This window comes from Schistocerca serialis, chromosome 1 (genome assembly GCF_023864345.2).
Source record: "Schistocerca serialis cubense isolate TAMUIC-IGC-003099 chromosome 1, iqSchSeri2.2, whole genome shotgun sequence".
Taxonomy (NCBI): domain Eukaryota; kingdom Metazoa; phylum Arthropoda; class Insecta; order Orthoptera; family Acrididae; genus Schistocerca; species Schistocerca serialis.
In genome coordinates this window covers 1,068,224,233-1,068,233,584 of record NC_064638.1, presented here as the reverse complement: position 1 = coordinate 1,068,233,584, position 9,352 = coordinate 1,068,224,233, and the positions used below count along the sequence as shown (strand labels likewise).

The 9,352-nt window shown below is 40.4% G+C and overlaps 1 pseudogene; it reads left to right on the top strand.

Moving 5' to 3' along the window:
- Window positions 1–8,871: 8,871 nt before the first annotated feature.
- Window positions 8,872–8,989, top strand: LOC126425761 (5S ribosomal RNA; annotated as a pseudogene).
- The last annotated feature ends 363 nt before the right edge of the window (window positions 8,990–9,352 follow it).

Genomic DNA, 9,352 nt, shown 5'->3' with positions numbered 1-9,352 from the left:
ATTAGGCATTCTTTCGAATTTCTCGCTGAGGCATGGCTCATTATCCATACAGTCACAGAATTGAGTTGAGTATTACGAACTACCAAATTTGCAACCTCCTCCCCCCCCCCCCCCCTCCCCCACTCGTCGACGTCCGCTAGTTTCGGCGATTCCAACTTCAAGAAATTCGAAAGTTAATGGAAACACTTTCTTCCATCAGACTTCCTGACAAATTAAAACTGTCTGCCAGATCTAGTTCCCAGGTTCGAATCTCCGAGCGACACACAGCCAGCCGCGGTGGCCGAGCGGCTCTAGGCGTTTCAGTCCGGAACCGCGTGACTGCTACGGTCGCAGGTTCGAATCCTGCCTCGGGCATGGATGTGTGTGATGTCCTTAGGTTAGTTAGGTTCAAGTAGTTCTAAGTTCTAGGCGACTGATGACCTCAGATGTTAAGTCCCATAGTGCTCATAACCATTTGAACCATTTTGATCCGACACACAGTTTTAATTTGTCAGAATGTTTGAAATCAGCACACACTCCGCTACAGTTTCTTGCAACTTGCTGCAATTACTCGTCGAATTTATCTTTTCGTGAAAGTTCTTCTCAAACTTACCGAAGTTGTGTGTGTCCAGTATTGGTTCGAAAATAACATGGTCGAGAACGAGAGTGGAACAAAGACTGTTTGGCCGAAACAGATATACTGTAGGAACCCTCAATCACACACAATTGGCACCACCAGACAAGGAATTGCGAAATGAGTTTACCAGTCAATTTGTTCCACCAGAGGGGAAAGTAGAAAGAAAGGCAATACAGACATCTTTAAGCTTTAACTAATTTAGTAACGTAACCGTTAACATAAATGCATTACATTTGTGATAAAAGTAGTTAAATACTGCTTGCAAAAATCCTTGGTGTGCACAGGTAGTATCTTTAGTTAATGTATTTTCGCGCCAACTGATTTAGCTCCACATGTTGTCAGTGCACCTGAACTTGTATGTGTGATAGATTATTAGAACGATGGTAACATCGACAGTTCGGTATATATTTAACAAAATATTACGATGTAATAAGTGTCGTTCTCATCAGGTCTTGTGGGACTCTCACGGTCAAAAGGCTGCATTTTGACGCTTAATTATGTGTATACACCCTGTGCTTCACTTTTGTATTTTTGTGTTTAGGTAACTTTGCAGTGTTACTTGATAATGGCCATAAGGCGGAAATTGCAATAGTAGCAATAAATATTTTTTATAGTCAACAGCGACTATGATGTCTTTTAAGAAATATTACATGACTGTGAATCCCAACCATGAGAAGTTAATCAAATAATTAAATTGGTGAGATACTGCGCTGCATTTTTGTTTCCTGTTATCAGATACTGGATTATACAATAGACAAGAGATGTTCGGAAAGTGCACACGATATCGGTAAAGTTTTTAATTTAAGTGAAGTCATCTGGTTTTAGTAGACTAAATAATGTTTCTTGGTAACATCAATATGTACACTCTAATTTTCTGTGTGTTTCGTCACGATTTTTGTTCATTAATTATAATGCACCATAGTGCGTATTTTTTCGATATTTTCATTTGTAGTTGCAGTTTTGGGAGGCTGCTCACGTGGGTCAGCTTCTAGTCCGGTATATATAAATTCAGCCATTCATGTCCATAGAGTTCAAAATAAAGCAGAAGATCCCTTATAAACGTTGAATATTTTTACATGAATTTCAAATTTTGATAAACCATTTTAACAAAGAATTTTATGACGGTACATTATTCCAGCCGTTCACCGTCAATGGTCCTCTGTAAATACTTCTATACTTCAGTGCGGGAATTATAAACACATGAAGCAAAAACTTAAAAACGTTGATGTTTTGCTAGTGTAACGGCGTGAGCCAAATGCAAGAAGACACTTGCCGTAAAACAACCACTTGCCGTATTACACTAGCGCAGCCTTCCAACAACTTTTGGTGAACAGCAAAGCCCCCAGCGAACGCTGTAACTCCGGACACGCAAAATTATACGAGGGTCACTCCAAAAGAAATGCACACTATTTTTTTAAAATCCATCTTTTATTCTACATGTTTGAAAGTTTTACAGTGTGTAGATACATCCTTTAGGAACAACATTTCTCCACATAATTTCCATCCCTCTCAACTGCCTTACGCCACCTTGGAACCAGCGCCTGTGTACCAGCACGGTAAAATTCTGGACCAACCTGTTGGAGCCACTGTTTGTCAGCGTGCACAAGGGATTAATCATCTTCAAACCTTGTTCCACGAAGAGAGTCTTTCAGTTTCCCAAAGAGATGATAGTCACATGGAGCCAAGTCAGGACTGTAAGGCATGTGTTTCAGTGTTGTCCACCCGAGTTTTGCGATCGCTTCCATGGTTTTTTGACTGACATGTGGGCGTGCATTGTCGTGCAACAGCAAAACATCCTGCTTTTGCCGATGTGGTCAAACACGACTCAGTCGAGCTTTAAGTTTCTTCAGTGTCGTCACATACGCATCAGAATTTATGTTGGTTCCACGTGGCATGATGTCCACAAGCAAGAGTCCATCAGAATCGAAAAACGCCGTAGCCATAACGTTTCCAGCAGAAGGTGTGGTTTTGAATTTTTTTTTTCTTGGGTGAATTTGCATGATGCCACTCCACTGATTGCCTTTTCGTCTCTGGTAAAAATGATGGAGTCATGTTTCGTCACCTGTCACATTTCTTCCAAGAAATTCATCTCCACCATTCTCGTACTGTTCCAAAAGTTCGCTGCATACCGTTTTCCTTGTTTCTTTGTGAGCCACTGTGAACATCCTGGGAACTCACCTGACACAAATCTTTTCTAACGCCAACACTTTCAGTATTCTGCAAACACTATCCCAACGTAGCTTGACAGTTCGTTCACTGTGATGCGTCTGTCAGCAGTCACCAAGTCGTTAACTGTCTGCACATTGTCTGGAGTGTGTGCAGTACGAGGCCTGCCGCTGCGAGGACAATCCTCAATATTGCCGTGCCCGCTTTCATCACGTAACCTGCTTGCCCGCCGACTAACTGTGGCCGGCCGCGGTGGTCTCGCGGTTAAGGCGCTCAGTCCGGAACCGTGCGACTGCTACGGTCGCAGGTTCGAATCCTGCCTCAGGCATGGATGTGTGTGATGTCCTTAGGTTAGTTAGGTTTAAGTAGTTCTAAGCTCTAGGGGACTGATGACCACAGAAGTAAAGTCCCATAGTGCTCAGAGCCATTTTGACTAACTGTGCCGCGATCGACAGCAGCGTCTCCATACACCTTTCAGAACCTGTTGCGGATATTTCCCACTGTCTCGTTTTCACAGGACAGGAATTCTATGACAGCACGTTGCTTCTGACGAATGTCAAGTGTAGCAACCATCTTGAAGACATGCTGTGACGGCGCCACTCACGAGGAACAGGTTGAACTGATTTTGAAAACAAGCGGAAAGGATGTATCTACACACTGTAAAACTTTCACACATGCAGAATGAAAACTGTATTTTTACAAAAATAATGTGCATTTCTTTTGAAGTGACCCTCGTAGGACGAGTTTGACAACAGTCCGGATGTTTGTAGTGTGTCCGGTGGATGACAGACTGAACATTGTTGAAGGTAAAGGAAAACTTTTATCCTTAATGTATATGTAAGTAGAACCCCGAGGTGGTATCGGCCTGCCTGTAAAAGATAAACTACTGTAAAATCGGATGATCCTTTGAAAATAATTACTTTGTGGTCGCATAGATTGAGAAAAGGGCCCTTTTTCCACTGATGTGGTTTAAAACGCTCATCCTAACATCTCAAGTCGCTATACATTGCGTGAAGTGTTGGATTCTTCTCCTACTGCAAGCTTAATCCGTCTTGGACCTAGGCTTCATCGCAGTAGCGGTGATGAAGCATGAGGCCACGGCAAAATAAGCCTGCAGCACAAAAAAGAATACATTGTGTTGGGCTACAGTCAACTAACTGGGATGGTGGGGTGCCCCTTTAAAGCGCCGCAACTGGACACAGGTCCCGTTTTCACATTATGCGTGACTGAAAACTTACTCCTAGTTTCCATCTTTTTTTACGAAGAAGATATAGTATTATGAAATCGGATTAATTTTCCTGAAATACTATTTATTTGTTGTAAAAATATCATACAGTTACATGCACACTTTGGGTAATAAATATACGCACTCCATTACCCAGGTTTTCTCGAAGAAAGAAACTCTTGAAATATGATATATTACCTTTCGACTCCTATAGACGTTAGGTCAACATATAATTCCGTCTGATTCTTACGCAATATATAAATAGATAATATCTCTGACTAGATAATATCTCTAGTCAGAAGTATGTTATAGAATTTTGGCAGTTATATGCTGTCTCGCCGTGGTACGCTAGGTACAGAAATTACAGCAAGTGCACTCTGGGTTTTAGGAAGAAGATCGTCATATTGCTACAGATTAAAAGTATCTGGTAGAACTCTTTGTTGCCTTTCATCTGCGGTAAAGTGGAATATCAATACCTTAAGTAATGGTTATTGTCCGTAACTGGCGAGAGAGAGAATTGAGCGAAACATGCGACCAGACAAATTAACCATTTCAAACCCTCCTTTACACGTCTACGATCTGCACTATTTCTAGAAAAACACGATGAATTTAACACACCAGCGTCTCACCTCGTACGAAATTCGCCCATTTAATGGATTAACAAACGAACCACGTATCGCAGAATAAATAGCATCAGTATATAGGACAGCAGGTGAAGAATGTAAAATATTGTAATAAGAAGTTGAATAATACCGAAATAATCCAATGATGACGTACGATGTTTGGAAAACCGCCGAGGTGAAATAAAGAAAATTTAAAGCATCATCGTTGTTTGACTCGATTTTACACTCGTGTTAAATTCTCGCCAACGAAGGGAGGTTTAATTGAGTGAGATATGTCAAATGTAGTTTCCCAAGAGGGTAGCAAAAGAGTTTTAGTAGAAATCAGGATTGGAAATGAATTATAAGTACGACCAGTGATCAAGATTACGCTGGAATATTATGAGGATGACGATTTATGCGGTGAGACGATATAATACGATCAGCTTAACATGCGAACTGCATTAATCGAAATGGAGCACACGACTTTTCAGAAAGCGCATCATATACTTCCACATTCTACAGAGATGATATAATGTGTGCAGAAGGTACAAAAGTATGAAGATAACATACTTACCAAACTGACTTGTATTACACGTCGATAGGGGACAGATAAATAAAAATATTGAGGAAAGAAGGAAGATAACACTGTGAATATGGTATTCCAGTAGTCTAAAGCAACAAGAATTATGTCTGTAGCTGTTCACACCGTGAATGTAAGATATCAGCATGTGCAAGATATCGTAAGTAAAGTTTCGTGTTGTAACCCTTTCCTGTTCTGCTTCGCCAGAAGATATACGTCAAGGGTACACGGACGCAACTGTGTTGTAATGGAAGTCAAGAAAAATCAACAACATGCATAGGGATAATTTTGTGCAAATGAATATAAACCTTGCAGTTGTCACTTAACTTTAAACGCAGTTTGCAGCAGCAACAGCACTGCGCTAACCAAGAGTTAAATAATAAACTGGCAATATCAAGGAAAAATTAGGTGGGAAGAGGAGATTAGACAGTGTGATGTTACAGATAGTCGAAAAGACGAGTTCTTATTAATGTTTTTGCAGCGAAATCGTCCCAAAAATCAGTTAAACTCATGGAAGGCTCTGTTTATTAGGCATGCCGACACCAAGTACTTCACGCTAGACGAATCATTTCGTGTGTGTGTGTGTGTGTGTGTGTGTGTGCAGCAAGGTCCTTAGTTCGGTTACAGGCTCCTACTCCTCGCGTATCTCATTTCATTGTCTTTTGTCACTCTTGATGTAAAGTATATTTTGTCACCTTCACAACATGTTTTGCCCTCTTACTGGTACGTTCGTTTTAACTGAGGTAGATCTTCACTGAGGCAGATGCAGACTCTCTGTTACAATGCATACAAACACGTATTGTTCATACCGCCGCTTTACATGATTTTTCGTTTTGTTTTTACAACAGTGTGGGTTTCCACCGCCAGTGTCCATCTGAATAAATCTGTTGTGGATACACTGCTTCTTTACGATGTGACATAAGAATGCTTCCAAAATTATTTTATTCCTACGGCATTATATTTCAGTCCATCTTTCTGATCTTCGAGTATTCATCTTGTAAGACGTGTATATTTCTACAGTCTATTGTCAAACCACAATTTATGAAAGATGTTTATATTTTATTAATAGGATTAAGTAGGAATAATTAATATTTGTCATGTTGGAAATAATTGTGGTAGCAGGGAATGTCTGCACCAAAGTATTGTTGGCAGGAGAGACCACACATTGATATGAATTTGAAAAGGGCGGGAGAGACCGCGTATGGATACATCTTAAGAAAAGAGCGGGAAAGACCGCGCATTGATACATTTTGGATTTGGTAGCAGGGATTGTCTGCACCAGAAAGCATTGTTGGCGGGAGAGACAGCCGGCCGCAGTGGTCGTGCGGTTCTAGGCGCTGCAGGCTGGAACCGCTAGACCGCTACGGTCGCAGGTTCGAATCCTGCCTCGGGCATGGATGTGTGTGATGTCCTTAGGTTAGTTAGGTTTAACTAGTTCTAAGTTCTAGGGGACTCATGACCTCAGAAGTTGAGTCCCATAGTGCTCAGAGCCATTTGAGCCATTTGCGGGAGAGACAGCACTTTAGCGATCGTACGAAGTCAGTAGTAAGTGAGAAGTGAAGCGAGTCGGTAGCAGGTCTGAAGCGAGAGGTTGAGAGGAGCGGTGTGCCTGCCAGCCACCAGCTATGATTTACAAGAGATTATAAACGGATATACAGAGACATCAGCTAACTATTGTCATAAGAGGAACTAATATTATTGAATATTTTTTTTGAGAAACTCAAGACTACTGAAGGTATGTTTGCGCAATGCTAGTTGTAAGATTATTGTAAAAAGTAAGTCCCATTTGAACGTTTGTAAAATCATTTTATTCAGAATATAATTAATTTTTGGCAGCAATATTGCATTACTGATTATAATCCATCCCAAAAATCATCAACGTAAAACTTTGCAAAATTTTATTGTTGTCAAGAAAAGTTTAACTATGAATTACGTAACGTCAGTCAAATTAATTAAAGAATAACGTCAGCTTTGCCATTAAAGAATAACGTCAGCTTTGGTAATAAATACAGCCACTTATTATGACAGCCCACCAGCAGCTAATAAAGTATAGTAAAACAGAGTAAGTATATTCATGTCGCAGTTCGATGTAGCAGCCAGATGGCGATCCAGTAACAGTAAAAAGGATAAGTAACGGTTTTTGGTTGTTGCAGATAACGATTGAGGGCCATGACGACGACACATTCTATGTTTCGTCGATATAATCAGAAAATGACTTTTAATAAGCAGCAATCAAATTTGTATGCGAAAATTGAGAAAGAGAATAAATTTCAAAGGGAAGATTTCATTTGTTATTATTAAGCAAGAGGTAGAAATCCTAAGGGAAGGTTTCATAGGTTATTGTAGAAGGGAAGGTTGTATAACAAAAGAGATATAGAGGAGACTGGTAGATTTCAATCTCTCAGAAAATATAATAACCTTTAAGAATGTCATTGCAGCTGAAAGAACTCAGTCTTTCATAATAAAATTCAGTCCTCACTTGCACAGTTAGTTTCAACAGATTAATCTATGATCTTCAGAAGATTAAATTGTTTGGTAGTAGTCAATATCTTCTTGACAGAAACATAATACCAAGACGTGAAGATATAGACATCTCCTAAACCAATATTAAGCTTCTAAAGATGGCAGATTAATCTGTAGAAACTGACAAGGCGAAATAAATTTCCTAACTGTGCAACTGAGGACTGAATTTTATTCTGAAATATGTACCGCGTTTGCTGAGAAAATAACAGCTAAGAAGATTAGAACTCAATTAGTCACTTCCTAGACAGGAAGGTGCTGTCCCTCACTATAAGAACGCTGCAGTTCCAAATTCGCCATTCGGGGGATGTGGGCGCACACCCACGTGGCGATAGAGCGGGCACGCGCACGTGTTGACGGTCCACTGCACTCAGTCCTGCCGAAAATAGTGAAAGTGAGGTTTCAAAAGATGAGAAAATGGGTGTAGTGCGTTTCGTGACAGCGGAACGAGAGCGGGGAACGGAAATTCATCGAAGAATGACAAAAGTGTACAAAGAGCACTGCTTGTCCGTTGAAATACCGACGGCCAATCCGACATCTGCGGCAATGATTGTTGCCTTAAGAGGGGTAGGACGTCATACGGGCCGACTTGAAGCAGAACAGGCACCATAGGACATATTAATTTCTACTGTCTATTCTTTTACAAATAAATTCATAAAACATTGTCACCATGACCAGGAAGGAATCAGGATTCACAGTCATAGCAGTGGAAGTTTAAAAACATAACAAAATAAATTTTTTAATGCGAAATGTCAACATTTTTTCACTTACTATTGGCTGCATTTGTTGCTATTGGTGCACTGTTCTTCACAAGTAAGAGAGATTCTTTGACGAATTTTGCACAGTGTACAAACCATACTTACAGGTGTATGAAACTCGAGAATTTTCCAAATCTATCAAAAACTGTGGTAAAAATTGAGATACTTAAGTATAAAATTTGATTTTTTTGTAAACATGAAGTTTAAAATGTAACAGCTCATTCATTTTTTCATAAACTAAATGAATTCTAGAGTTTCATTCACCTGTAAGTATGGTTTGTATGCTGTGCAAAATTCATCGAAGAATCTCTCTTACTTATGAAGAAAAGTGTACCTATAGCAATAAATGCAGGCAATTGTAAGTGAAAAAATGATGAAATTTCACAAGTAAAAAAAAATATTTTGGCAACGGTCTTGCCGCAATGGATACACCAGTTCCCGTGAGATCACCGAAGTTAAGCGCTGTCGGGCGTGGTCGGCACTTGGATGGGTGACCATCCAGGCTGCCATGCGCTGTTGCCATTTTTCGGGGTGCACTCAGCCTTGTGATGCCAATTGAGGAGCTACTCGACCGATTAGTAGTTTTGTGTTAGCAGAAGAGCCAACACCGTGTTACGAGTGGAGGCCGAAATGCACGCGTTTTAGCTCACGCAGGCTGGCGTGAGGAGGGAAGAACTATACTGACGTGAGGTCCGGAACATGACAAGGAATTAGAATTCAGAAAGCGGTCGTAAGTAGTTTGATACTTAACTTTAATCCATTAATGAGGAACGGCGCTCTTGACGGCACATGATTCACAATATCAATATCAATAGTAACTGAATATGGCGCCTTGCTAAGTCGTAGCAAATGACGTACCTGAGGGCTATGCTAAACTGTCGTCTC